At 38.5% G+C, this 16,374-nt stretch overlaps 1 long non-coding RNA gene across 1 annotated transcript; it reads left to right on the top strand.

Moving 5' to 3' along the window:
• Positions 1-3,721: 3,721 nt before the first annotated feature.
• Positions 3,722-5,035, top strand: LOC134295436 (uncharacterized). The gene is made up of 2 exons (XR_010002002.1): positions 3,722-4,409; positions 4,496-5,035. It is a non-coding gene; the product is annotated as an uncharacterized LOC134295436 (long non-coding RNA).
• The last annotated feature ends 11,339 nt before the right edge of the window (positions 5,036-16,374 follow it).

Below are 16,374 nucleotides of genomic sequence, written 5' to 3' on the forward strand. Positions count from 1 at the left end.
AAGTAAGAAGACATGCAATACCACCTTATGAAGCAGTTTTGCCAACCTCTGTAACACCTACCAGACGGCACCTGGTGCAGCTTCTCCTCCTCAATGACACTGAGAATTTGGATTCAGAAGGGATTGTGTACCACTCTCACACTTCCATTTCAAATCATAAACCAACAGCTTCCCATTACACTTTATAGCCTGTTGTGGTTTGTATATCAACCACTACACCTTTCTTTTGGCTCTGATGGTAGCTGGTGACATCTTGTGCACTTTCTTCATTGTGCAATTAATCACCTTCAGGCACTTAGAGTTAGGCTTCTCTCAAATATTGCAAAAGCGTTATTTCTGTATTTCTCTTCTTTCCCAATATGTGTTCTTCAAAGGTGTAATCCTTTGAAAGAGCAGGTTGTTCAAGTGTTCTGAATGCTATTAATGTGACCCAGAGATACTGTAAACTTTCTGTGGGTTGCAGTATAATAGCACTTTGGAGTGCATTTTTGTAATGACTCAATGAAAATCCTTAGGGTTCTGCTGGTGCCTCGAGTTATACAGTCTGAGATTATTCTAGTTGCTCAAATGACCCTTAACCTGCATTCTGTAGCAGAAGCCTTCCACAATACTGTGATATCGGGGATTAACACTGGGAGTTTAGCTCATTCTGCCAGTGAGCATCCAGAAAAGGACTTGTCATCTAGAAGTTCCTAGAATTGGGAAAAATTTCAAAGTATTTATTACATTTTATATTGAATCTAGATAGTATTGATATAGAATACAGATTTCATTTGTCCTACCCTGTTTTTCTTTTCTTTTCTTTCTTTCTTTCTTTCTTTCTTTCTTAAAAAAAATCTCCTGCTTCAATCTTGTACACCCCCTGGTGTATAAGAACCCCCTGGAGACAACTTCTAAGTAGATATTATAGGATTTAAATGCTTGTTTAATTATTGACAGCTGAACACTGGGAACAACTACCCTGAATTAATATTATGCTAAATCTAATGGTGTTTACTCCTGATCTACGGTGTATAAGATTTCAATTTAAATTTACATATATTTGTGTATATATGTAATTGTTTCCTTTTAAATTGTTTTGATTTTAGCTGTTGCAGAAAGACATCAGGGAGCAATTATCTTTATATTATTATTTTAGGTTATCTGAATGACTGTATCAAGCATGCCTGGTGTGAAAAAGAGAGAGGGCCTTTCCAATGGCTACTCCTAGTCAGTGGACCTCTCTCTCAAGAGGCACCAAGATGGCCCCATCCCTGCTGGCCTTCTAAAAGCAGGTAAAAACCTTTCTCTGTTAGCAGGCATTTGGTGAAGGATAAGGGGAATGCTGCTAGGAAGGTTGTGGGTGGGATTCGGGGGGCAGAATTTCAAATGCAATTTTAATTATATGTATTATATTTTAATTGTATTTTATCCTTAATTCACACAATACTATTTAATAGGGTTGTGTGTTTGGTTTGGAATTTCTTTCAATTCAGATCTAATTCAGAAGTTTAGCACTTTTGAAGCGAGTTTTGGCCCACTTCCTCACTGCCCCCCCCCCCAGTATTTAGAATTTGAATCAAAAGGTACCTTTGATTCTTAAGTCTCAGATGTCTTTGGATGTAGCTGTGATCAAGCCTGGCTGAGAGGTGAAGCCAAACCTGTTGCCATGCCTCTCAGTCAATCGGGGCTGATAGAGGAGGGAGGCGGAGATTGCTTTTGTAGTCTTTTAAAAATGTTTTTAAAAACTGAAAATTCCCCAAAAAAATCCATGGATATGTGAAATGTTATAAAACTTGATAGGCAAAGAGTGATAAATGTGTTCTACCATTATAGCAAGTTTCACCCTAATAGCTTTAAAAATGAGGGAGATACTTTCAGCAATAGTAATCAAGGAGCCATATGTCTGCTTTAAAACTACATTTCCCAGCTACATCAGCATCATAAGGCAGGCTCCAATCAAGATAGAGGACAGATAGGTTTGTCCCTCCCTGCAAAGAGGAGAAATGTAACTGATCTATTTTCTTTATTGCAAACAGATGAGGAAAAATACAAAATTGAGAATTTTATTTTATGGGGCTCCTGCACTAAATCTTTCAGGCTGTTAGGAATTGAAGGAGTTGAAGTCCAAAACACCTAGAGGGATGAATTTGCCCGTGCCTAAGCTAAAGTACCCTTAAAAGGTACTTGCCACTTTGTGAACATATTATCCAGAGGAGGAAATGCCACAACCTGGGCAATGGGTTTCAGTGTCAAGCCAATTTAACCATCAATACATTCCAGAATGCAGTTTTCCTTGCTTCTTGGGAGGTGGTTGGACTGGATGGCCCACAAGGTCTCTTCCAACTCTTTGATTCTATGATCTCTCTAATAAGTAAACAATTCTCTGTGTTGGGCTGGAAAAAATAATGATCTAAATTATTGAGTTGGGGTTTCTCTCCAACTCAATAGAGAAAGCATATTAATTGAATGTCAGGAGAATTTGGATGGTGCCTTTCTGCCCAAAAGAAGGTCAGTCTAGATGTCCCTTGATTGTGTCTGCACTATGATATTTGTTTCTGGGTGATAAATGTCATTTCCTAATTGATTCTGTCATAAAACATGGTGAAATTTTATTACACTGCCCAAACTTTGTCTTTGCACAAGGGAATTGACCTATAAATAACACATTTTGCTTTGTTGCGTCTCTCTCCACCAATTTAACAAAGTTTCTGCCACAAAAACAAAGTTTCTGAAGTAGGACAATGACAAAGACAACCCAATGAAACAGAAATAACACTTTTCAAACCAGGAACAGAAATTCTTTATTATTATTTTTTTACAACAACTTTGAAAATTCACCAAAATCTGTGGATAAATTAAACATTCTGAGATTTGGTGAGCTAACAGTGGTAAATGTGTTCTACCACTGTAGCAAGTTTCATCAGGATAGCTTAAAAAATAAGTGAGAGAGACGCCCCTCAATTTCCCCATTGACAATAATGTTTTCCTTAATGCGCATGCATTGACCACCATTAACAAGGTACTTACAAAGATTAGAAAGTTTCATAAATTTTCAAAATGTTTGCCCCCAAAATTCAGAAAGGACTTTAGAAATGAAGCACCAGCACCCCCTACATTTTAGTACAGTTTAGAACCCGTTTTTCTTTGGATCACACATGCCTACTAGGGTTGTCCAAATTTTCGTTATGTTTCTCATTTCGTAATTATTTCGGATTGTTCTCGTTTTTTTAAACGAGTATTGAAACGTTTTCCCTGGGCGCAACTGGCAATGTAATTCGAACCATCGTTGGCCCATTCTCTAATTGTTTCTTGAAATTTTCATTAAATTTTTTCCTTCCAAATTTTTTTTTTAATATTTTTTAAATTTTTTTTAAATTTTTTTGTTTTGTTTCTGCAACCTAACATGAATGGGAGCCTAGCGCAGCCTAACATGGCTACTGCTCCCTGGCCAATCAGAGACTTCCACAATGGCTGAAAAAGGTGGGGGCTAGCGTCCTCCGCGTCCACGTGGAGGATCTTTATAAAAATCCCCTCCCCAACTGAGCCAAGCCATTCTGGGCTAGGATACCGAGGAGAGAGGGTGGTTCGCGCGCGCTGGGAAGCTGCTTGCTTGCTTGGGGGAGAGAGGGCTAAGTGACTGTTCTGGCTATAGGCGGTAGAGTGTCTGTCTGTTGTTGCTGGTTCGATATTGTGTTTTTTTTAGGAAATTGGCTTGGGGCTTGTGGCAGAGTCCTTTCTGTGGCTTTAGGGAACTTTTATTTTCCAAAGGACGTCTGCGTTCCTGCAAGTGCAGAGCTTGGGGTGCTTTACTTTTCTACTCCAGAGGGAGTCCCTTTGCCTTTCTGTTTTCTTTTTTGGAATTTAGCAATCACCACATCAGCCCTTGTTATGGTTGAGCCTTCAGGCTCTGGTAATGGAAGAAGGGGTCGTAAGACTCCTCGAGAGTCAGACACTCTCGAGGAGCGTGAAAGAAAACGTCTCCAAGATTTGTTTGCAGAGCCGACAGATGAGGACTCATTTGAGGGTTTTTCTCAGGGTTTGGAGGAAGAGATGGTCAGCTCGGAGGAGGATGACATGGAATGGACTCGTGTGAGGGAGGACTTGGGTGTTGGGGAAACAGGCAATGAAAGCGTGGGAGGTGATTGGCGGGTTGCAGGATCAGACCCATGGACTGGTTGGAGGGATGGAGCGGGATCCACAGCTGGGGATGCTGTGGGGCGTAGTCGTAGGTGCTTAAACTCTGATGAGGATGATGATGTTGGGGCGTCTGGAATTGGGATGGCAGCTGACAGCGATGATGAGCTTGAACTGGGATAAAATGGGGTTTGGGACCAATGTCTAATTGCGTTGGGCAAGGTAATCTGGACGGACGCTTGGGCTTTTGTTTGGGAACTTCCTGAAGACGGGTGTGATTCGCTACTGGATACGTAAGTTTACCAAGGACATTGGGCATTGACGGCGGGAGGAACTGTGTGGGGTTTTTCTCTGTGCAACTTGTGTTTAATCTTGATAGCTTGAACCTCCGTCGTCTTTTTGACGGGCAATACCTACTTACACTGGATTGACGCTGGACTGACTGACTACGATTCCGGATTAACCCTGCTGCTGGCTATCGGTGAGACCTTTGGATTCCTTGACGACTACGCTTGGCTATTGATCTTCTGGACCGGATTGGGACCCTGCTGACTGCCGTTACCCTAAACCTGAATCCTGACTACGACCACGCTTTCATTCGCTGCAGGGAGGAATAAACAAGCCTGTTTTACTCCCCTGCTGTTTCTGAGTAGCAGAGAGGAATCTGTTACCAGTCTTTTGTTTACATTCTGACTCCTGTTGATCCTCTTTTGTTTGCATTGTTTGCCAAGCTGAAGTAAGCACTTTGATTTAATCCGGATTACACTGCTGTTTAACCCGGTTTATCCCTTTGAACCATTTAAGCTCAAACTGAGCTGTTTTTTGTTATTTATCCCACTGAAGTCAAGTGTTTGCCCTGTTCTTTGTTTCCTACGGGCGTTTTTAGTTCTGTAACCTCAATAAACTGAGTTTTGTTTTACTTGCTGGCGTTCTGTCTCTGACAGCCCTTCTTTGCAATCCTGAAAGGGGGGGGGACTTGAAAATAATAGTTTCCAAAGGATGTCTGCGTTCCTGCAAGTGCATTGCTTCCCTCCCGCTCCGTTTGTAATCCCAAGCCCCCGGGCTGAGTGTTATTGCAGCAATCACAAAGACACACATTGTTTTCAAACCTAAAGGGTACATTGGAAGAAATAGTTTCCAAAGGACGTGGGGCACCCGCCAAGGCATTGCTTCCCTCACGCTCCGTTTCTATTCCCAAGCCTTGGGCTGAGTTTTATTTCTGAAATCACAAAGTCAGACATTGATTTGATTCAATAGAGGGTCCACAGCAATTTATAGTTTCCAAAGGACGTTGCCAATCCTGTCAAGGCATTGCTTGGCGTGTGCTGCATTTCTAATCCAAAGTCCTCAGCCACAGTTTCATTTTTGCAATCACAAGGTCAGCCAGGGACACCATTGATCAAAAGGTTCAAAGGCAATTTATAGTTTCCAAAGGACGTTGCCAATCCTGTCAAGGCATTGCTTGGCGTGTGCTGCATTTCTAATCCAAAGTCTACACAAGTAGAAGAGGGACTTTTACAGTGATAAGAACCCAATTGAACAGGAAATAAGACTTTCAAACCAGGAACAGGTTTCTTCAAATATTGAAAAATAGTGTATTATAAAAAGTTATGAAAATTCGCCAAAAATAATAGGAGACAGGAAACATTCTGCAATTTGTTGAGCAAAGAGTGTGGAATGTGTTCTCCCACTGTACCAAATTTGATGAGAATAGCTCAAGAAATGAGGGCGGGAGACCCCCAGAAAAGTCCCCCCCGGTTTCCTGTTTTTTGGTGATTGCGCATGCGCGTCCGCCATTTTAGAAACATTTTAGAAACATTACGAATTTTCGGAAATATCTGAAAATTTTGGGTGAAAAATTAAGAAATAATTTCTATATCGAAGAGCCGGCACCCCCTACTTTAGAAACGAGAATTGAAACATTTTTTCCATCGATCGGACAAGCCTAATGCCTACTATTTATCTTTTAATGTTTGCATTTGTATCTGTTTTAAATTGTGACCAAAGTGTGTGATTATTGGCCACCTTGAGTCCACAAAGGATAAAGGTGGAATATAAATACAGTAAATAAATAATAAATAGATTTTATTGATAATTTTATTTACTTTCCCAATTTGAACAATGTCTAGCATCCTGTCAGTACCTTATAATGGCATAAGTCAAAACTTCTTCTTAATTGTTTTGGAAGTAGAAATTTTCTACTGGCCTCTCACAAAGATTAACGTCTCTTCTCAGACTCTTTTAGGATCCCATCACACTGATGAGGTCCCATGTCATGATTTGCCAGCCTTCATAGCGAATCTGGGCAGCAGAGAGAGCATCCCATGTGGAAAAGTGTCACCACTCCTCCAAAGCCCCATTGTTCCTAATGGAACACAGGGTGGCTTGCGTGTGGGTGGCGGCAGTGTCCCACCATGCTGCTGCCCCAATTTGCCCATGGAGCCCCAGCAGAAGTCTCCCTACATCCTATGATGAGTGGTGTGGGGCTCCATGGGTGAACTGGGGCAGAAGCATCCTAGGACGTTTCTTCTGCTTCATGTGATAAGGTTGTAAGCTGCTATAGCCTACATCCCATTGTCATTTGGTGGTCTGTGTAAACGAGGAAGCATCAGATAAAACTATCTAGCTACATATCACTTGACACAAAATAATAACAACATTTGCCAAATTTGTTGGGTGCTTCTATGGTATCCCTCATCCTCCACTGAACACTAAATGAACCTGCAGCAACTAAAATGTGAGTTCAACAGGGGACATGTATTGTGGTTTATCTGTAGAAATGTTATGCTGTGTCTCCCTAATGAAGAATCTTAGCCAAGACTTCTGAATCCAGAAAGCACTTAATATTATAGAGTGCCTCCGAAGATTTTTATTAGAGTTTTATTATGTGTTGTTGGGTTATTTTACTGCCATTTTAGCCCTCCAGTATTGTGGAAATTTGTAGTTTCTTGTAAGTTATTTTGAAAATGATAATTAACTATTTAAGAATGGAGTGTAAATTGAGAAATAAATCCATAATTACATTAAAAGGACAGTTATTTTATGGGCATACTATTGTGTATTGTATGCATATACTTTGGATATTCATGCATAGATTTCTGTTGCATCTAATGAAAGATATTCCTTTCAGTGTGGTTTACACTGAGCTGTAGCTTAGGTAGTTAAATAAATACAGATTATAAGTATATCCAGAAAATTATTTCACAACTTCTTTTTAAAAAATAAGTTTTTATTATGTGAATTAATGGCATAGAGGATATGAGAAAGAAAAACATTTAAAGATACTCAAATACACATAGTACAGGTATGCCATTCCTCTAAACCCCACCCCTCCCCCCATCTGTGAACCACCACCCATGATTTCTGGGAACAGTATGAGCTCCCACTGTTAGCCCCAACTTTTGCAAACCTAGCAGTTTGAAAACATGCAAACGTGAGTAGATCAATACTGCTCCGGCAGGAAGGTAACAGCGTTCCATGCAGTCATGCCGGGCACATGACCTTGGACGTGTCAATGGACAACGCTGGCTCTTCAGCTTAGAAATTGAGATAAGCACCAATCCCCAAAGTCGGATATGACTAGACAATAGGCATGAGTGAAAATATCGGAATCCTCATTAATCGTAATAAAATCGTTAATTGTAATACAAACACACAGGGTTCCAAGGTGGTTTGGCCCTTTGGAATTAACCTTCCAATTCGAAGCATTGGAGCCCATCCTCAAAATACCTTTCAGAATACCTTTGGATATATGAGAAAGCCTTTTCAACCAATCTCCTGCATCGGGCTTAAGGGCCCCATAGAAAGCAAGCCTGGAGTGTTTTCACTCCTGGAGGAGAAGGAGGGAAAGAAAGCAAAAGGGGTGAAGGGAAGCAGGGAAAGGTGTGCGTAGAAGAGAAGGGCCGCATTTTGCAAGAGTGTGCCCCCCTGTGTACAAAACATGGAGCATAGAGCGAGGAATGGGTGGGAGGAAAAGAGGGAGGAAAGGGTGCCAGAACACTGAGCCCAACAAGTGATGGATCTGGACCAAGCTTTGCACACAGACCCAACATGGCCAGCTGTGAATCCTGAGGGACTTTTGGAAGGGTTGACCCAAGACTTTTGGGAATTGTAGTTCACCCACATCCTTATACATTTTCTCATAGGAGCATTCATAAAAAACAAAAGACTGAGGTTTTTTTCCTGAGACATAGTGTAGCATCGGAAGAAACGCACTCCTGTGTAATTTCTCTCCTGGTTTAAGGTTTCCCCTGACGTTAAGTTCAGACTCTGGAGGTTGGTGCTCATCTCCATTTCTAAGACGAAGAGCCAGCGTTGTCCATAGACACCTCCAAGGTCATGTGGCCAGCATGACTGTTAGAAGCAGGCTGAGCCCCATCGGAAGAAACTCACTCTTGGTTTAGATGTGGGCTAAGCCCCATCGAAGAAACTCACTCCTGAGCGCTTTCCCTCCTGGTTTAGAAGTGGGCTAAGCCCCATTATCTTCTTATCCCAGATTATCTGGCAGTGTAGACTCATATAATCCAGTTCAGAGCAGATAATCTGGGATCAGATCTTGGGATATAGCAGCAGTGTGGAAAGGGACTCAGGCTGGATCTACACTGCCCTAATTCCCAGGATCTGATCCCAGATTATCTGATTTAAACTGCATTATATGATTCCCCACTGCCATATAATCTGGGATAAGAAGGAAAGTGATGGATCTGGAACAAGCTTGGCACACACAGACCCAAGATGGCCAACTGTGAATACTGGCAGGCTATGTGAGTGATTGACCTTGGCATCGGATGGTTATAGTTCACACCTATTTGAGAACACTAAACCCAGCAAGTGATGGATCTCGACCAAGCTTTGCACACAGACCCAACATGGCCAGCTGTGAATCCTGGGGGAATTTTGGGAGGGTTGACCTAAGAGTTTTGGGGATTATAGTTCACTCACATCCAGACACAATTTGCCATGGGAGCATTCATTAAAAAATACTGAGGTTTTTTTCCTAAGACATAGTGTAACATCGGAAGAAACCCACTCCTGACCATTTTCCCTCCTAGTTTAGAAGCAGGCTAAGCCCCATCAGAAGAAAGCAGTGGGCCCGTTTTGAGACAGCATGGTGTAGTGTAGTGGTTTGAGAGTTGGACTACGATTGTGGCTTGATTCCCCACTCAGCCATGGAAACCCACTGGGTGATCTTGTGCAAGTCACACACTCTCAGCCCCAGAAAACCCAATGAAACAGGAAATAACACTTTAAAACCAGGTACAGATTTCCTTATTCATAGGCTGATGGCCATCTGTCAGGAGTGATTTGATGGTGTACTATAATTTTTGTTCCTGGGTGATAAATGTCATTTCCTAATTGGTTCTGTCATAGAAACATGGAAAAACTTTATTGTACTGCCAAAACTTTGTCTTTGCGCAAGGGACATGGTGCTATGATAGCACATTATGGTTTGCTGGGACACTGTCCACCAATTTCACTAAGTTTGAGCCACAAAAACAAAGTTTCTGAAGTAGAACAAAGACTTTCAAAGTAAAGACAACCCAATGAAACAGGAAATAAGACTTTCAAACCAGGAACAGATTTCTGCAATTATTAAAAAATTTTTTTTTATAAAAACTTTGAAAATTCACCAAAAATCTGAGGATAAGTCAAACGTTCTTAGATTTGGTGAGCTAACAATGGTAAATGTATTTCATTATGATAGCTCAAAAAATGAGGGAGAGAGAAGCCCCTCAATTTCCCCCATTGACGATGTTTTCTTTCATGTGCATGTGCACCCACCATTAACGAGGTACATATGAAGAATCGGAACTTTCAGAAAGTTTTGAATTTTTTGCCTTCAAAATTCGGAAATGACTTTAGAAATGAAGCACCAGCGCCCCCTACTTTCGAAGCGAGTATTGAACCATTTTTTTCATGGATCGCACATGCCTACTAGACAATGTCAGGGGAAAACCTTTACCTATACCTATTTAATATCTTTTTAAAATATATCATATAATTGGTGATTGTGAAACCAATTATTTATCACTAACTCTTCTCTTCCTTTTAGACTTCAGAGTTATTTTTCTTTAATTAAGTACTCCCTATAGGTTCCTGTTTCTTTTTAAAAAATTGGATTTAACATTGTTTCCAGGGGTCGTAGCCATAATGAGGTTTTTTGTTCCATCCCCACCTTATACCTTTTCCAAATAGCTAATAGACTTTCTCTTATGGGATGTCTATGGAAATCTTAATTAATTCTATATTTTCCCCTATAAAATTTTCTAATCTAACCCACTCCTTTAGCTAACTGAAGTCTTTAGCTTTGCAATAATACCAAAGCACCAAGTCCCCTCTCTCTTTGTCATCTATTAAGTCTTTGTAAGCAATTCTAACTTTTTTTTCCATTCCAGATAAATTTGGACAAATCCTTCCTCTAATGTTTTAAATTCTCACTCTTTATTATCAGTAGATTTTGGAATAAAAATTGCATTTTTGGTAAGATCATAATTTTTATCACCACTATTTTCCCCATCCAAGTTAATTGAATTCTTTGCCATCTTTCCAAATTTTCTTTAATCTCTTTCTATGTTTTTTCATAATTATTTTGAAATAAGTGTTTATTTTTGTTTGTTAGCCATAAACCTAGATATTTTACTTTGGAGACTACCTTACAAGATGATAAAATCTCCAATTTATCAATATTGCTTTTTGACAGATTTTTTGTTAAAACCATAGATTTCTCTTTATTTATTTTTAATCCTGCCACATTTCCATACTTAAAAGTTTCCATCAAGGTGTTTAAGATCAATTCAGGGGATGCTGTGGTTTTAACTTTGAAATTGTTTAAATTGTATTAACTGGGATTTTAAAAATATTGTTTATATTAAATCCTGTTTTAATGTTTTTACATTTTAAATGATCATGCTCATGCTTTTATATTAAGCGATTTTGAGTCACCTTCAGGAGGGATAAAGCAGGGTATTGATAATAATACTAATACTAATACTAATAATAATAATAATAATAAGAAGAAGAAGAAGAAGAAGTTTTGAATGCTTTTAATGGGTCTTCTATATGCATCATACCATATAATCAACATATGCTTTAACTGTGAATTCTTGTCCTTTTATTTTCACCCCTTTAATACAGCTATCATACCAACTCTAATATTTAATATCTCTAACATCCATATGAAAAGCAAAGGTGACAAAATGCATACTTGTCTCGTTCCTTTTTGCATTTCATTATAACCTGATATTTGGCCATTTATCCTTAATTCAACTTTTTGTTTTGAGTAAATGGCACAAATCACACTTTTAAATTGCTGACTCCACCAATAGCAAGTCAATACTCTTTTTATAAACTTCCAGTGGATGTTATGAAAGGCTTTCTCCACATCTAGAAATAAAAGTGCCACTTCTCTGGTAGGGTCTTATTCAACAACCTCTGGTATATTAAGGATCATTCTCACATTTTGGTTTAGCTGCCTGTTTGGAAGGAAGCCAATTTGGTCTTCATGTAAAATCTTAGCTAGGATTTCTTTAAATCTATTTGCTAAAATTTCTGCAAACAGTTTGTAGTCATCGTTTAGTAAGGAAATTGGTCTAAAGTTATTAATTTGTTCCATATCTCTATCTTGTTTGAGAATGAGTGTTGTGGTTCAATCTGATGATGATGAAAGGGGATTTGGGGAACAACAATTTGTTCCAGGAAATGTGCAGCCGCAGCTTTGTCCCAGGGAATGTTGTTGACTCAGAAAGGCAGGTGGATTCGGGAGCTGAGGATGGCTTGGGAAAACAGACGGAAGGGAATGTGGAAAGTTCTCAGTCGAGCAAAGATAAGGATGACCTTCTACAGGGGTCTGAAAATTGTCAACAGAGCTCGGATGGGAGTGAGGGAGATGAATGGTTGTTAGACAGAGATTCCAGATTAAAGTTGAGATCAGGCCTCTGTCGCAGTGGGAGAATTGCAGGCAGACACAGAGAAACAAGAGTGCAAAGGAATGTGTTTATGTCTTACAAGGTGGGTTAAAAGAGAAGTAATTTGGGAAAGATTCCAGTCAGAGCAACCTCACTTTTGGAGAATCAACTCTTGCCTTGTCTCATGCCTAGAATCTGTGTTTGGATTACTTTTGAAGTTCATGTATTCATGTTACCTTGGATTTACTGTGCTATTTTGGGGATTTTGGACTAATATCATTATCTACAAAATCTTTGAACAGTGTTTAAGGATTGCACTTGCAATTGACTTTTATTTATTTTTCTGCTTTTTAATAAGTTTTGCTATCTTTCTTCAATAAACTGAAAAGGCTCAGCCTGCTGTGGTGGAGCATTTGCTGCAATATCCTGAAAAACTTGTTGGAGCAAGGTAAACCAGTGCTGAGGTGTGACAATGAGTACTATAATAACCTCCACTCATGAATCCAGGATTTTTCTTTTTGAAGTGTTCGATTAATTATTGAGAGAAGAATTGGAGCCAGTTCTTCTTTGTGTGTCTTATAACCAAAAGCAGAGAACCCATCTGGGCCTGGAGCTTTATTTATTTTAGTCTTATCAATGCCTTCCCTAGCTCCTATAGAGTAATTAACCTATCTAATTTCATTTTCATTTCCTCAGATAGTCTTGCCAATTTCAATTCATCCAAATATTGGTCCATCTTTCTTGTATCTATCTGAGTGTTTTTATATACATTCCTATAATAATCTACAAATATCTTATGAATGCATGGCATATCAATAACCAATTCCCCTTTATTCTTTATTTTAACAAATAATTGCTGCCTCTTGTGGTCCTTCAGTTGCCACACTAACAATTCCCCTGGTTTATTTGCATTTTCATAGAAAGTGTGTCTTCATACTGCTTTTTTTAAAAAAAAAATTATTGAAGTTTTCCACAACACATTACATCAAACATTTTTACATAAAATCGGGGAAAGGTAACAATGGGTCGGGGTGGGGGGGGTGGGGGGGTGGGGATGGTGGGATGAGGAAAATACGTGAATAGAAACAACACACAAAAAAACCCCTACTAATACATAAGACATTCTTTGTACTTCCATTCTTCCCTCATGGGGGCCTATAGTTTATATTTAATTATTTTTAGTCCTGGTTGCACTAGTATTATTCAATTAATTCTTCAGTATCAAGGCTTATTTCTTACTGATTGTCCATATACTCTCTATATAAAGTCCAGTCTGTCTTTTTTATTGGCTGTCCTCTATGTATTTTTAATAGGAAAGTTAGTTCATCCATATCTCTAATATCTTCCCTTTTTCCCTACCATTCTTCCTTTGTTGGGATAGCTTGTGATTTCCAATGTTTCGCATATATAATCCTTGCTGCCGTGTTGATATATGTGAACAGTTTGTCTTCATTCAAGTTAAAGTTTGCTTCTGAATCTGTCAGTCCTAATAAATAATATTCTGGTTTCATCAGAAAACTTTTTTGTAGTATTTTTTGGGACTCAGCGTGTATCATTTTCCAATATTTGTTTGTTTCAATACATGTCCACCATACATGATAATACGATCCGATATGGTTTTTGCATTTCCAACAGGTGTTTTGAATTCCCTTATACATTTCCCCCAACTTTTTAGGCGTAATATACCACCTGTGGAAGAATTTCAGGCAATTTTCCTTTAAGTCCCACGCATAAGTATATTTTGTTTTTTTCTTCCACATTGTTTCCCATTCATCCATATTTATTGGGTGACCAATATTTTTGGCCCATTTTACCATACAATTTTTAACTTCTTATGTTGCATTTGACCATTCTAATAATCTATCATAGATTTTGGTTATCTACTTCTTATCATTTTGAAGAATCTTATCCCAGAAATTTTCATTATTACTGAAGCCAATTTTATTATCTATCAAGAATTTTTCCTTTATTTAGGCATATTGTAACCATGTTAAATTTCTGTACTTTCTTTTTATTTCTTCAAGGGGTTTAATTTGGAATCCACTATTTTTCTTAATCAAAATTTCCTATTGTTTTCTTCTAATGGTGAGATCCATAACGGAGTTTTATCGTATATGAATTTTTTATATTTTTCCCAAACTTTTATCAAGGAAGGCCGAATAAAGTGGTTACCAAATTTTTTTTCTATTTGTTTTTTACCGTACCATACGTACACATGCTATCCCCGTCTCAAATCGAAACTTTCTAAATTTAAGATATTTTCTTTATTTAAGTTGCACCAATCCTTTATCCACGTCAGTGCACTGGCGTCAAAGTATAGTTTGAAATTTGGGAGGCCAAAGCTTCCTTGATCCTTTTTGTCAGTCATTGTTACATATTTGATTCTTTTTTTTTTTTGCCATTCCAAATGAACTTTGAGAGATCTCTATTCCATTCTTTGAATGTTTTGACTGTTCTAATTATAGGTAGATTTTGGAACAAATAAAGAATTTTCGGTAGGATATTCATCTTGATCGTTGCAATTCTTCCCAGTAACGAAATGTTTAAGTTCTGCCATTTTTGTAGATCGCTTTTTATTTCCTTCCACTTTGTTTTGTAATTATTTTCCAATAATTGAGCATTTTTAGCTGTCAACCATATTCCCAAGTACTTAATTTTTTTGGTTACAGAAATTCCTGTCGTTTTTTGCAGGACTTCTTGATTTGCTTTAGTCATATTCTTTGTTAGTATCTTGGTCTTCTTTCTATTTATATAGAATCCTGCTACTTCTCCATATTCCTCAATTTTAGTTATCCAGGATGGTAATTGTGTTCTTGGGTCTTCAATAATGCATATTATATTGTCTGCAAATGCTCTATATTTGAATTCATTTTTCAATATTTCAGTACCTTTCATTGCTTGATCTTGTTTTAAATTTTTTAATACTTTAAAATATTTTCTTCATACTGCTTTTTAATTATCACTTCCTTGAAGGATTTTGAAATCACCTGTAGAATGCAGTTTTTTGGTGATTTTTCACTCTGGCATACTTTGTATTAATTTTGTATGCTATTGGGATTGTTGCATGGATCACATCTGTCTCCTTCTCCTGAATGCGTTCCACTATGGGGGATACCAGGTCAGATCTCCTCTCTCCAATCTTTCTCTCAGACCTCAAATTCTTATTGTGTTATCATTGGCTCTCAATTCCAACATATCCATTCTGGTGAAAATCTCTTCCTGAGTTCCCATGAAATGATATTTTTTTCTAGAGACTATTCATTAGAGCAAATTGATAAGTTTTGAGGATGTTAAGTCTGGCCAATAAAGTCTTCCTTCAAGTTTCTGCACAGTGGTGTGCATAGTTCATTTTTAATTGCTTTTGAAACAAGACTAAAAAATTTTCCCCCGCCACTGCCAACAAAAGGAATAAATCAGAGCTTTAGTCCCAGATGTGGAAGTGCAACAGTCCCTTCAGTGAATAGTGTAATTACAATAGAACTATTCAGTTTCTTACTTTAAAATAGTTAGTTGATTGTCGATTTTGTAGAAGGTCTTTCTTTCAGAGGCAGATTTATGGTTTCTTTCCCCCAGCATCGTCTGAGATTATCTTAAGAGATCTCCAGACAGTTCTAGTTAGCTGTTTCCAAAAGCCAAATCTCCTCTTCGATTTTTAATTCAGCATGAGGGTTGGGAGGAAAAAGACTGACGATTCCCCCCACTGCTCGCTGGGCTCAAAGGGATTAGGGATTCTTCTTCTTCAGAAGAGGAAGGGGAGCAGGAAAGTGTTCATGAATCTGAGGGTGAGTTGGAATCTGAGGAGATTTTGCAAGTAGCCTCATTTCAGGAGGGGTGAAAGGAAACAGAGCAGAGAAGTCATTCAGCTAGAATAGCTGCCAGAAATACAGCTGAGTAATTAGGAACTGCCCTAGCAGCTGGGAGGGGACTCAGGGCTACAAAGCAGAAGCAGGTGCAGCTAGCACTTGCTGGGAACAAACTGACTCTTCACTCCCCTTGTGCCTGCTTCAAGTCTGCATCTGGGAAACTGCTCCTAAGGATTTATTGCTGTTTCTTTGTCTGAAGTAAGACTGCTATTTGATTTGGGAATTTAACAGAGACTAAGAACTAAGACTTCCTTGCTTCCTTTTGCATTATTCCACTGAGTGTGCTGTACTTTATGTTTTGCTTAAGTAAAGCAGTTTTCATTTACTTACCACAGTGTTTTAAGGCTGTTCTTGAAAGACAAAACAGGACTATATATACACTGTGTGTGTGTGTGTATATATATATATATTTATATATCCTTTTCGCTTTAACAAGATTCAGCTGTTTTTGTGATTATGGTAAAAGCATAGTGAGACTTCATTATGGAAAA

The sequence above is a fragment of the Anolis carolinensis genome, chromosome 1, assembly GCF_035594765.1.
Source record: "Anolis carolinensis isolate JA03-04 chromosome 1, rAnoCar3.1.pri, whole genome shotgun sequence".
In the NCBI taxonomy this organism is placed as follows: domain Eukaryota; kingdom Metazoa; phylum Chordata; class Lepidosauria; order Squamata; family Dactyloidae; genus Anolis; species Anolis carolinensis.